Source organism: Bubalus kerabau, chromosome 9 (assembly GCF_029407905.1).
Source record: "Bubalus kerabau isolate K-KA32 ecotype Philippines breed swamp buffalo chromosome 9, PCC_UOA_SB_1v2, whole genome shotgun sequence".
Lineage (NCBI taxonomy): Eukaryota > Metazoa > Chordata > Mammalia > Artiodactyla > Bovidae > Bubalus > Bubalus kerabau.
In genome coordinates this window covers 36,438,165-36,452,204 of record NC_073632.1, presented here as the reverse complement: position 1 = coordinate 36,452,204, position 14,040 = coordinate 36,438,165, and the positions used below count along the sequence as shown (strand labels likewise).

The 14,040-nt window shown below is 39.3% G+C and overlaps 1 protein-coding gene across 12 annotated transcripts in view; it reads left to right on the top strand.

Annotated features, from left to right (window-relative positions):
- The window catches only part of PKIB (cAMP-dependent protein kinase inhibitor beta), a 120,907-nt gene that overhangs the window by 93,811 nt on the left and 13,056 nt on the right, over nt 1-14,040 (top strand). The window lies entirely within an intron of this gene.

Below are 14,040 nucleotides of genomic sequence, written 5' to 3'. Positions count from 1 at the left end.
ATTCATGGGAAGGACTGATGCTGAAGCTGAAGCTCCAATACTCTGGCCACCTGATGCGAAGAACTGACTCACTGGAAAGGACCTGATGCTGGGAAAGTCTGAGGGCAGGAGGAGAAGGGGACGGCAGAGGATGAGATGGTTGGATGGCATCACCAACTCAATGGACATGAGTTTGAGTAAGCTCCAGGAGTTGGTGAGGGACAGGGAGGCCTGGCATGCTGCAGTCCATGGGGTTACAAAGAGTCGGACATGACTGGAGCAACTGAACTGAACTGAACTGATAGATATATAAAGTGAAGTGAAGTGAAAGTGTTAGTCACTCTGTTGTGTCCAACTCTTTGAAACCCCATGGACTGTAGCCCACCAGGCTCCTCTGTCCATGGAATTCTTCAGGCAAGAATACTGGAGTGGGTTGCCATGTTCTTCTTCAGGGGATCTTCTCAACCTGGGGACAGAACCTGGGTCTCCAGCATTGCAGACAGATTCTTACAGTCTCAGCCACCAATATAGAGGAAATGCAATTCTTAAGAGATATGTACTAAAATATTTAGATATAAAAGTGTTGGGTTATTAGAAAGCAACGAAAATTCTGTGTGTATGTGTATATGCTTAGAGAAAGAGATTAAATATAGCAAACTGTTAATAATTATTGAAATCAAGTGAAGGTTATACCCTGTTCCTTCGACAACATTTGCAGGAAAACACTATAACTTCAAGCCATTTATTTACTAATCCTAGAGTTTTACTGTATTTGTATATAGTCATATATTATTTTAAAAATAATTTTTTCCGTGATTGACAGAAACCTAGATATTGATGGTATCTTTCTATGAATCCTCCAAGATCATCAGCAATAGTTTAAGTCCTTACAGTAGTTAACAGAGACCACATTAGTAGTTACATCCTTTGTCACAAATCAAGGGACCATATGTATATGTGTCTATTTCTGGAATCTAAATAGATTCCAGATTACTAAAATTAGTATATTTTTCTATTTGTCTGTCCTTGAAGAATATTACATTATTTTAATAACTCATACTCTGTAATGAATTTTCATGTCTGAAAGTATTCTCAAACCTTGTAATGAATCTTCAGGACCAATAGCGCTGTCTTTTTTTCTTCCTTTTAAGAAATGAAGCTATTCTTGGTTTGTTGGATTTGCAATACTTTTTTTAAACTTATTCCTCCTATTGTGGGTTTTCTTACAAATGTTTCTTTTTAATAACCTTCTAATCTTCACATCAGTCTCAATTTTCAGACATTGCACCTTGCACACATCTTTATTATGTGACTTGAAAGTTTTCATGGTTCCCCAGGGCTCACAGGAATAAATGCAGTCTCCTTTATAGTGAAATTCATCGCAACTTGGGTTCTAGTTTTGACCATGGTCCAACTTGTTTTCCCAAATCTTTGTGGCATAATACTCTATTATAGCCAGTGTTTCCTTTTCCTTTATTTGTAACTTGCCTTCTACACTCCCACCTTCATGATTTAGCTAAAGATATTTCTTTGGCTTGGTAAAACCTTTTTATTTTCTTTCTATCTTCCTAAATATTAAGGCCAGTATGTGTTCTACAGCTTCTGTGAGGTCTTTCTTAATTGCCCCATAAATTCAATAACATTTCTAAATTTGTTATAGTATTTTCCATTTATACCACTTATTTAAATATATCACACATTGACTTCTATTTTTACATTTCTTTTAATATTGTTGTTGTTTAGGCTCTAAGTTGTGTCCTGACTCTGTTGTGAACTCATGGATTGAAGCCTGCCAGGTTCCTCTGTCTGTGGAATTTTCTAGGCAAGAATACTGGAGTGGGTTGCCATTTCCTTCTCCAGGGGATCTTCCTGACCCAGGAATCCTGCATTGGCATGTGGGTTCTTTACCACTGAGCCACCAGGGAAGCCCATTCTTTTAATATGCATGATTTTTGTTCGTACGTTAGGTCACAGACTCTTTCTTCTATAGTGAGAACCTTGTATTATGTTTCTTTTGTGTATCCCCACTGTGATTATCACAGTCTTTAGTCTTACTTGGCACTAGTTACCCAGAATTCTGCACTGAGTTTAGGAGATATTAGATGCATATTAACAGTTTGTTGAATGAAGACTGAGGCTTTGTTCAACAAATATTTGGTGAGATGTAATAGAAGGAGCAAGGGATGAGGTGTCAGATGAAATGAGTTCTCGTCTTGCTTCTGTCACTTGCTAGCTGGTTGCTTGTAGCCAAACCATTTTACTTCCGTGATGCTCAGGTTCCTCTCCTTTACAATGAAGACAGTGATGGCTTCCCCACAGCACAGAACTGCATGAGCTTATTCTCATTAAAAGGCTTTGAAAGTGTGTGTACTCCACATATGCTTATGCCATTTTTCATATTATGAAAATCTTCATTACAGAAAATTTGGAAAACACAAAGTTCAAAGAAAAAATATAAAACATTTATAATACTACTACTAGGAAAGAACCTACTGCTAAAATTTTGGTGTATTTCCCTTGCCATGTTTTTCTGTGCATATGTTTTTAAATTAATTTGTATGTGTGTATATATATATACATTTATGTATAGGTTTTGGACGTTTTTGTTATGTCAGTTGAGTATATTTTAGTACAGTTTTTTCATGAGGACTTTTTTTCTGTTGAGCTTATATAACAAAAATAACAAAATTTTTTATTTTTAAAAAGTTCTTTGTAAAACCTAAATGCATTCATATAAATAATTTTTCTTCTATTAATTGTAGGTTGATATGAATATACATAATTTGATGAAAAAATATTTCAGTGGTATGATTTTTCTCTCTGAAGTACTTGCTATTTTATGGGGAATTTCTTTTGCCTATATGACCCAGAAATTTTCTCAAAACAATTTTAAAGCTTTTCTCACTGTGATCTTGACTGAATATTGGGCTTGATGAAACTACAGTGATTTCCTCTCCTGTAAAGAAAAATAAAATACTTAAGAGAACTCAGAGAACAAATCAGAACTTGAAAAGGTTCAATCATTTCCTTGCTTTTCTCAGTTGGAAGGAAGAAGAAGGATGAAAATTAAACTCATTCAAAAAGACAGTAAGAGATGTCCCAGAGAATTTTTCTTTGACTTGAGGAAATAGAAGAAAAAAATCATACTGGAACTTTTAAAGTTGTACACTTAAAGTCTCTTCAGATCAGATCAGATCAGTCACTCAGTTGTGTCCGACTCTTTGCAACCCCATGAATCACAGCACGCCAGGCCTCCCTGTCCATCACCAACTCCCGGAGTTCACTCAGACTCACGTCCATCAAGTCAGTGATGCCATCCAGCCATCTCATCCTCTGTTGTCCCCTTCTCCTCTTGCCCCCAATCCCTCCCAGCATCAGAGTCTTTTCCAATGAGTCAACTCTTCACATGAGGTGGCCAAAGTACTGGAGTTTAAGCTTCAGCATCATTCCTTCCAAAGAAATCCCAGGGCTGATCTCCTTCAGAATGGACTGGTTGGATCTCCTTGCAGTGCAAGGGACTCTCAAGAGTCTTCTCCAACACCACTGTTCAAAAGCATCAATTCTTTGGCGCTCAGCCTTCTTCACAGTCCAACTCTCACATCCATTCATGACCACAGGAAAAACCATAGCCTTGACTAGACGAACCTTTGTTGGCAAAGTAATGTCTCTGCTTTTGAATATGCTATCTAGGTTGGTCAGAACTTTCCTTCCAAGGAGTAAGCATCGTTTAATTTCATGGCTGTAGTCACCATCTGTAGTGATTTTGGAGCCCAGAAAAATAAAGTCTGACACTATTTCCACTGTTTCCCCATCTATTTCCCATGAAGTGGTGGGACCAGATGCCATGATCTTCGTTTTCTGAATGTTGAGCTTTAAGCCAACTTTTTCACTCTCCTCTTTCACTTTCATCAAGAGGCTTTTTAGTTCCTCTTCACTTTCTGCCATAAGGGTGGTGTCATCTGCATATCTGAGGTGATTGATATTTCTCCCGGCAATCTTGATTCCAGTTTGTGCTTCTTCCAGCCCAGCGTTTCTCATGATGTACTCTGCATATAAGTTAAATAAGCAGGGTGACAATATACAGCCTTGACGTACTCCTTTTCCTATTTGCAACCAGTCTATTGTTCCATGCCCAGTTCTAACTGTTGCTTCCTGACCTGCATACAGATTTCTCAAGAGGCAGATCAGGTAGTCTGGTATTCCCATCTCTTTCAGAATTTTCCACAGTTGATTGTGATCCACACAGTCAAAGGCTTTGGCATAGTCAATAAAGCAGAAATAGATGTTTTTCTGGAACTCTCTTGCTCTTTCGATGATCCAGCAGATGTTGGCAATTTGATCTCTGGTTCCTCTGCCTTTTCTAAAACCAGCTTGAACATCAGCAAGTTCACAGTTCACATATTGCTGAAGCCTGGCTTGGAGAATTTTGAGCATTACTTTACTAGCATGTGAGATAAGTGCAATTGTGTGGTAGTTTGAGCATTCTTTGGCATTGCCTTTCTTTGGGATTGGAATGAAAACTGAGCTTTTCCAGTCCTGTGGCCACTGCTGAGTTTTCCAAATTTGCTGGCATATTGAGTGCAGCACTTTCACAGCATCATCTTTCAGGATTTGGAATAGCTCCACTGGAATTCCATCACCTCCACTAGCTTTGTTCATAGTGATGCTTTCTAAGGCCCACTTGACTTCACATTCCAGGATGTCTGGCTCTAGGTGAGTGATCACACTATCATGATTATCTGGGTCATGAAGATCTTTTTTGTACAGTTCTGTGTATTCTTGCCATCTCTTCTTAATATCTTCTGCTTCTGTTAGGTCCATACCATTTCTGTCCTTTACCGAGCCCATCTTTGCATGAAATGTTCCTTTGGTACCTATCTATTAACATTATTTATTCATTTTCATTAGGAAAAGTTTGTGAATGATTTCAGTCATTAATTCTTACTTTTCCTATTGTATTTGACTTTTGGCTATGCATATTTTACATAGTTGGTATACACTCTGAAATTTTAGCTTACTAGGAATTTTTCTTTTTTCAAAACTTTTGTTAAAAATTTAGAATTATTTTGGCCTGGATAAGATTGTAGTTCTAAGCTATAGAAGCAACATGATACAAAATAAATATAATCTAACTTTGAAGTACATGTAAGATATGTATATGGTATGCTTGTGTACGTGGGCAATGAAGAAATTCTGGAAGGTTAGTCACCAGAATTCTAACACTGCTGTCATAGTTGGGATATAAGGCGATATATTTCCTCTCTTTGATGCTTTTCAAAATTGTCATTTTCCCCCAATAATGAACATACATTATTTTCATGTGCAAAAAGAAAATAATTCATTTTGAAAAAGAAAAGTGGAAAGATAATTGTTTCACTTGATAAACACATCTTATGGAGTACCTACTAAGTGCCAGGCATAGTTTTAGTGTATTTATTAGTGAAAAAAATCGACAAAAACCTCTGCCCCTGTAGAGCTTACATCCGAGTAGAGGGAGACAGTAAACAACAAGTACAATCCTAGTGAATGGTAATACACATTGGAAGCCACTAAGGACACAGGGAAAGGAGAGCAAGGCAGGGAAGCTTAGGAGCTCCAGGGAGGAGATGCCACTGAATGGTGTGGTCAGGACAAGTCTCTCAGCGAAGGCAGACCCCTCTCATATATGATCTGTGATCCTTTTTTCCTTACCATATTATGTCATTAAGTTATTACTCAGGTGAAGAATTCTTTTTCAGAAATCATGAAGAAATTGAGAATTTCAATCCTATATTACCTGTTAAGGAAACACTTAAACAAGGTTTGTTGCTTCAAGTGTATGGAGAGTTCACCTTCTGGGAGAAACTGTCTTAATGAACAGAATTAGGGAGATATGACTTTCCCTGACAGGTGGCTTAATGTGGTATAGATGTGGCAGAAAGGTAGCCAACTTTGAGGTATGTGTGTATGTGTGTGTGTGTGTGTGTGTGTGTGTGGCTGAGATGGACAATAAAGATGGAGAAAGGGAGATTGTAAATAACTTTTTTTTTTAATGCTTTCTTTTTTTTAAACACCAAATTTCTGGCAGTATCTCAGAGTCAATTCCTTTTTGTCTTTATAAGTCACAACATCAGACACTGTCTCTAGAGCCACATCCGCACCATGGTTTAACAGGGTAGTTGATGTTCATAATGATAATCTATTATAGTGCCTATAAATAAATATGACTGATTTCTAAACAAATTTCGTTTGGGGAGTTGTTAACTAGGCACGTTTATCATTTATATTCATTAGTTTGGTTCGAGGTGGTAGACTAGATACTTTTAATCCTACTTTGGATAAATGTGGAGACTTAATTCACTGGGAAGCCTTGTTGGAAATCACAAGTCTGTTGGAAGGCAGAGCAGGATTCAGCATCAGGGTTGCTCACTTTCAGGTGAACAGACATTTCATTGCACCATATGGACTTCTTAACAATCGTGAGAGCTAATTTAAGGGCACTCATTCCAAGGATGTACTAATGCCATTCAGTAATGCTTTCACTGCTCACAACTCCGCTTTGAAACCTTCATGGGCAGGAGTTTTCTTCCGAATATATGCAGATCTAAACTACTTAAGGAGGCTTGAAAAGAACCTGAAGTGCAGTGAAAGAAATGGATGAACAAATGGGGCATGCACTTGATATTAATGGTTTAAAAGTATAAAACATAATGTATTTTAAATACTATATTATCATTACATTTTCTATGAATATAAAATGAGTTGCACTTATGAAGTCACAAAAATATTTTGGGAGGTGGAATAAATATGTAGCTTCTGAAAGTAATTACTTTGATAGCTATGATACGCATTAGTATGTATGCATTTTTATAAAAAGAGTTCTGTTTTTCTGTATCACAATGCATTTTTCCTTTGGAAGACAGATAAGCATATACATATATGTTATGAAGTCTTCTGAAATAAAAGTATGCAGTTGAAAGTGTCCGTGGTTAAGTTATTACTTCAAATTACCTTTAAATTGGAAGAGTCATTACAGGTCTCTTTTTCATCATCACTGTTTCACTCTCGATAGTAATCGTAGGCAAAGAAAATAAATGCAGAAGATAAAAGGGCTTTATTTTTCCTCTTGTTGAGAATGAAAATGGTAAAGGAGAATTAGCTGGGTAAGTTAAAACTATAGAATTTGATCTTTTAAGGTATTAGAGGATTTCATGTTTGTACAAGGGAAAGCTGATGGATTGGATGTAACTGACTTTGTTGACAAGTCTGTTCATGGTTGGCAGACGTTTGGTCCTGTCCAAAACTCCATGAGACATTTGGTCCACCTCTAAAGGTCTTTGAAATTTCTGTGTGTGCTCAGTCATGTCCAACTCTTTGTGACCCCCATAGACTGTAGCCTACCAGGCTTCTCTGTCCATGGGATTCTCCAGGCAAGACTATTGGAGTGAGTTGCCATTTCCTTCTCCAGGGGATCTTCCTAACCCAGGGATTGACACCAGGTCTCCTGCATTAGCAGGAGGATTCTTTACCGCTTTGCCACCTGGGAAGCATCTGTGAGCATATTTGGTGGATGCCAAAGGGTTTTGGACATGACCAAATATGGACCTTTCATATGGACCATGTAAATGTCTCCATGGATGTTTTGGAAAGGATGAAATATGAACAAATATCAAGGATCTTTTGATATAGAACAGATGTCTTAGACATCTGTTCTATAGATATATAGACAGATGTTTCAGACAGGATTGAATGGTCCTGCAAGGCTGTTCATAGTTTAATGTATATGGATCTTTTCTAGAGGGTTGATATCTGGAGAGTATAACTCTCAGATGCCCTGGATGAGGGTGCTTCTGTAAGAGTTTGTGCATTAGCTACTACTCTGCATTTGACAAACAGCATTACTTATACCTGCAAGGCATTGTATTTGCCATAGTCCACAGCCTACCTCCAAAGCTATTTTAATGTTAATACAACAAATTTCATTGTAATATTTCATAATTGAACTTTCAGCTTTTATGAATAGTATTAATAATTAAAAACACCTTCACTGACTGTGTTTGCCTACTCATAGTGTATAGGTGTCAGCTATTAATTCAACATTTAGTGAATTTATTGGGCATCTGTGTTGCAGTCCATGTACCAGGCAGAGGGATAGAAAGCCATCTGTACTGTGACCACATTGGTCAGAGCCAACATCCGTTTCTCTCCTTTCTACTGACGTCATCAAAAGTCACTTGACATTTAAAAACCACCGTCTGATTAAAAGGGGAACCGACTTCTCAGGCCACTGTGTTCACTCTGAGACAGGAAGGGTGTAGACAAACCATATGTATCTCAAAATTGTATGATTTTCTCACTAGTGCAAAATTGGGCTTCTGTGAGTTTGGAGAGTCTTTGTGCCCCTTTTGAAATCTAAGAACATTTTGTGTCCAAGTGCGATTGGAAAGGGTCAGGATGCGAAGTGGATGGTTTGAGGGCAGCCTCTTGCTGGAACTTCCTTGCTCTTTCTCTGGGGCCCTTCTCAGAGACTTTTCCCTGTGGAGTCTGGTCCTCTTTTCTCTTTTGGAGTTAAACACTCCTCCTCCGTGCACATAGGGGAGCTGCCTGCCATGTAACTTTTCCAGGTCTCCAGGTGAGGCAGGGGAATTCCTCCTCACTTATCGTGGCAAATCCCATATTAACTGTGACCCCCATGCTCAAGGGAGTTCCATGGTTTGTTGCAGTTACTCTTTTCTACCTGTATCCACATCAGTCTATATTATTATCCTAAGTGGCCCTAGCTTAGTATAGCAAGCGTCATTGTGCAGGAAAGATACTCAGTTTTGTTTACTACTTCACTTGCAAGATTATGGGAAAATGAGTTTGTGCATTTTGAATTCTGTAGGTTTAAGCTGTCAAAAATTTTCTGTGATAAGAATAGCTTCTATGTACCTACAAATATGATCTTTCCTGGTGGCTCAGATGGTAAAGAATCTGCCTGCAATGCGGGAGACCTGGGTTTGATCCCTGGGTTGAGAAGATCTCCTGGAGAAGGGCATGGCAACCCACTCCAGTATTCTTGCCTGGAGAGTCCAAATGGACAGAGGAGCCTGGCGGGCTGCAGCCCATGGAGTCACAAAGAGTTGGACACAACTGAGTGGCTAAGCACACACTTACAAATATATATTGAAGAGTCTGTTCTTATCATTGGGAAGAACCTAAGCACGAGGGGAAAAATGTGTGTGTCAGTAGACAAAAGATAAAATTCCCTTTCCCATGTACTGGAGGCATGGAAATGCCATATGTAGAGGAATTACAAAGAGAGAAAGGTCTCTAAGTTAAAAAAAATAATTTTTATTCATGTATACATTCCATGTAAGCTCTGTTCAGCCTCAGATGGTCTTGATATTTAGCTTAATAGGAGATATGTTAAAGTATGGGCTTCCCTGGTAGCTCAGCTGGTAAAGAATCTGCCTGCCATGCTGGAGACCTGGGTTCAATCCCTGGGTTGAGAAGATCTCCTGGAGAAGGGCATGGCAACCCACTCCAGTATTCTTACCTGGAGAATCCCATGGACAGAGGAGCCTGGAGGGCTACAGCCCATGGGGTTTCAGAGAGTCAGACATGACTGAGTGACGAAGCACAGCACAGCAGCCCATATTAAAGGACTTTTTAGAGGCAGATACTTTTACTTAATTTCCAAAGAATAAGATTTAAGATCAAGAAGTAAACTGAAAAGGTCAGAATGTGTTTGATCTCACCAGACTATGGGTTCCTCTTTGTATCCTATGAACATAGCGCAGGGACTGGCACTTATGATATAGTAAGAGCTTGCTAAATGTTGACTAGATGAATAATTGCCTGTGTTCATCGGTCCACATTAAGAGGCAATTGTTATTGTTCTTTTACCTTGTTTGGAAGAGATTAGTATGTTCCAAGACAGAAAATCAAACCAAAAAATATTTAGCATAAGGTATTAAGACATAGAAAGCAGGAGAAAGAGACATGAGGGATTTGGTTATTAGCTGAGACCACTGTGTGTGTGTGTGTGTGTGTGTTCCTCTTTCTGTCTTTTGGCCAGAAAAGCACCAGTTTTCCAAAATACATGTTCTTCCTCTGTTTAAGTGTTTTTTCAGATAGTCTGATTCATACTTCCAGAGAACTGATTTAGTGGTTGAGGAGTTTATTTCAAGTCCTACATGCAGAATGAGCAGTGGTTTCACTGTAAGAGATGAGGTGACTGATATGGATGCAGAAATTAGAAAAAAAAAGCTATCCACCTCCTTGTGGCCTTGGCTTCAAATAATGAAGCTTGAGAAAAGAATGAATGTGAGCTAAGAAGATGGACCAAGTATGTTGAAAGGGAAAGAGATTGCAAAAATTTCTACTTGTTTACACTATGTTTATAACATACTAAATCCCATGGACGGAGGAGCCTGGTGGGCTGCAGTCCATGGGGTTGCTAAGAGTCAGACACGACTGAGCGACTTCACTTTCACTTTTCACTCTCCTGCATTGGAGAAGGAAATGGCAACCCACTCCAGTGTTCTTGCCTGGAGAATCCCAGGGATGGGGGAGCCTGGTGGACTGCCGTCTATGGGGTCGCACAGAGTCGGACACGACTGAAGTGACTTAGCAGCAGCAGCAGCAACATACCCTTAGCAGGCAATTTTGAGCTCACTGGGAGCTGATTAGTGGTTTATATATAAATACATATATTTTTTTTTTTCAGTGTTCCATTTATAAGCTTGGCTGTCGTTGTCTTCTTCAGCTGTGTGGTGTGTTGCGTTTTCATATTTTGGAGACTGCAAAGATCCTGACCTGTGTATATGTGCTTGTGTAATGGTCTTTTGTTAAGGCATCTGGGAAATTGTGTATTTTCAATGGAGAAGAAATTGTGTCCCAGGAGTTTATAAATCGCATTATCTTGTGGTGGGCTGTGCAAGGACTTCTGTGAAACCTCCCAACATCCAAATGGTTTTAGCTCCTGTGAACAGCCACAGTTGACAAAGCAGAACTCATACAGGTTCCACTGCTAATTCTGTAGAAGAAAAAGCGGAAGAGTTGCTAGTGAGTCAGCTGCCTTGGTTAGCAAGTGTAAACACAATTAGCTTTAAGCCCAGCAAATTAAAAGAACCTGGAAGTTAATCTCTTGTTTTTCTTAGTAGTGTTTCCTCATCTTTCTGTGGGTTATATGTTTTTTAAATGTCACAAACCACTGAAGAGAGCAATTCTCTCTACTTTGTATATGTGTGTATAAATATATGTATGCTCAGTTGCTAAGTCGTGTCCAACTCTTTGCAACCCTATGGACTGTAGTTGCCAGGCTCCTCTATTCATGGGATTTCCCAGGCAAGAACACTGTAGTGGGTTGCCATTTCCTCCTCCAGGGGATCTTCCTGACCCAGGGATCAAACCTGCATCTCCTGCATTGGTAGGTGGATTCTTTACCACAGCACCACCTGGAAAGCCCTGTATAGATATATATGTAGAAGCAAAATGGCTGTCTGGGGAGGCCTTACAAATAGCTGTGAAAAGAAGAGAAGCGAAAAGCAAAGGAGAAAAGGAAAGATATACCCATCTGAATGCAGAGTTCCAAAGAATAGCAAGAAGAGTTAAGAAAGCCTTCTTTAGTGATCAATGCAAAGAAATAGAGGAAAACAACAGAATGGGAAAGAATAGGGATCTCTTCAAGAAAATGATACCAAAGGAACATTTCATGCAAAGATGAGCTTGGTAAAGGACAGAAATGGTATGGACCTAACAGAAGCAGAAGATATTAAGAAGAGATGGCAAGAATACACAGAAGAACTGTACAAAAAAGATCTTCACGACCCAGATAATCATGATGGTGTGATCACTGACCTAGACCCAGACATCCTGGAATGTGAAGTCAAGTGGGCCTTAGAAAGCATCACTATGAACAAAGCTAGTGGAGGTGATGGAATTCCAGTGGAGCTGTTCCAAATCCTGAAAGATGATGCTGTGAAAGTGCTGCACTCAATATGCCAGCAAATTTGGAAAACTCAGCAGTGGCCACAGGACTGGAAAAGGTCAGTTTTCATTCCAATCCCAAAGAAAGGCAATGCCAAAGAATGCTCAAACTACCGCACAATTGCACTTATCTCACATGCTAGTAAAGTAATGCTCAAAATTCTCCAAGCCAGGCTTCAGCAATATGTGAACTGTGAACTTCCTGATGTTCAAGCTGGTTTTAGAAAAGGCAGAGGAACCAGAGACCAAATTGCCAACATCTGCTGGATCATCGAAAGAGCAAGAGAGTTCCAGAAAAACATCTATTTCTGCTTTATTGACTATGCCAAAGCCTTTGACTGTGTGGATCACAATCAACTGTGGAAAATTCTGAAAGAGATGGGAATACCAGACCACCTGATCTGCCTCTTGAGAAATTTGTATGCAGGTCAGGAAGCAACAGTTCGAACTGGACATGGAACAACAGACTGGTTCCAAATAGGAAAGGGAGTTCGTCAAGGCTGTATATTGTCACCCTGCTTATTTAACTTATATGCAGAGTACATCGTGAGAAACACTGGACTGGAAGAAACACAAGCTGGAATCAAGATTGCAGGGAGAAATATCAGTCACCTCAGATATGCAGATGACACCACCCTTATGGCAGAAAGTGAAGAGGAACTAAAAAGCCTCTTGATGAAAGTGAAAGAGGAGAGTGAAAAGGTTGGCTTAAAGCTCAACATTCAGAAAATGAAGATCATGGCATCTGGTCCCACCACTTCATGGGAAATAGATAGGGAAACAGTGGAAACAGTGTCAGACTTTATTTTTCTGGGCTCCAAAATCACTACAGATGGTGACTGCAGCCATGAAATTAAACGACGCTTACTCCTTGGAAGGAAAGTTCTGACCAACGTAGATAGCATATTCAAAAGCAGAGACATTACTTTGCCAACAAAGGTCCGTCTAGTCAAGGCTATGGTTTTTCCTGTGGTCATGAATGGATGTGAGAGTTGGACTGTGAAGAAGGCTGAGTGCCGAAGAATTGATGCCTTTGAACTGTGGTGTTGGAGAAGACTCTTGAGAGTCCCTTGGACTGCAAGGAGATCTAACCAGTCCATTCTGAAGGAGATCAGCCCTGGGATTTCTTTGGAAGGAATGATGCTAAAGCTGAAACTCCAGTACTTTGGCCACCTCATGTGAAGAGTTGACTCATTGGAAAAGACTCTGATGCTGGGAGGGATTGGGGGCAGGAGGAGAAGGGGACGACAGAGGATGAGATGGCTGGATGGCATCACTGACTCGATGGATGTGAGTCTGAGTGAACTCCGGGAGTTGGTGATGGACAGGGAGGCCTGGCGTGCTGTGATTCATGGGGTCGCAAAGAGTCGGACACGACTGAGCGACTGATCTGATCTGATGTATATTGATTGCACCCTGTACACACACACACACACACACACACACACACACACATATATATAACATGTGTATGTATATATTGATTGCATATGCATTTGGTATTGCATAGGATAGTAACAACAGTTACGTAAGATGACTAATTGGGGTAGGGAGAGTCTTTCATTTGAAGATACACTATTTTGGGTAAAATTGTCAAAGTATTACTTTTAGAGCCTTGGTATGTTAGAGTATCTGTGTATTTCATAATTTTTCCAGTGAATGTGTTTCAATTCCTTTACATATTATTTAATTTTAATACTTTATTACAGGTTAAAATATGTAAGGAGATACCAAAAGTGGTTAATATTCTCCTTGTTCTCTCTTAAATTCCTAACTAGAACTTTTCTTGTTTTTTTAAGTTCAAATGACATTATATTCATTACTTTTTTTCTCCTTTCACTCCATGCTGTCAATACTGCTTTTTAAGCTTGTTTTATTTCACATTGTATCAGGAACATATCTCCATAAGTATATCTGACTGGATCTTACACGTTCTTTTTAAGAGCCATATAATATCCAGTAATATAATAGATATGATTTATTCAATCCTTCTTTTCTTGATGTACTTTCAGATTATTTCTAATGCTGCAACAAACTTACCAGGGAATTAAAAGAGCCCAGTTAAGAATCACCTTGTGTATTCAGACGCTCTTCCCAGTGCTCTCTAAG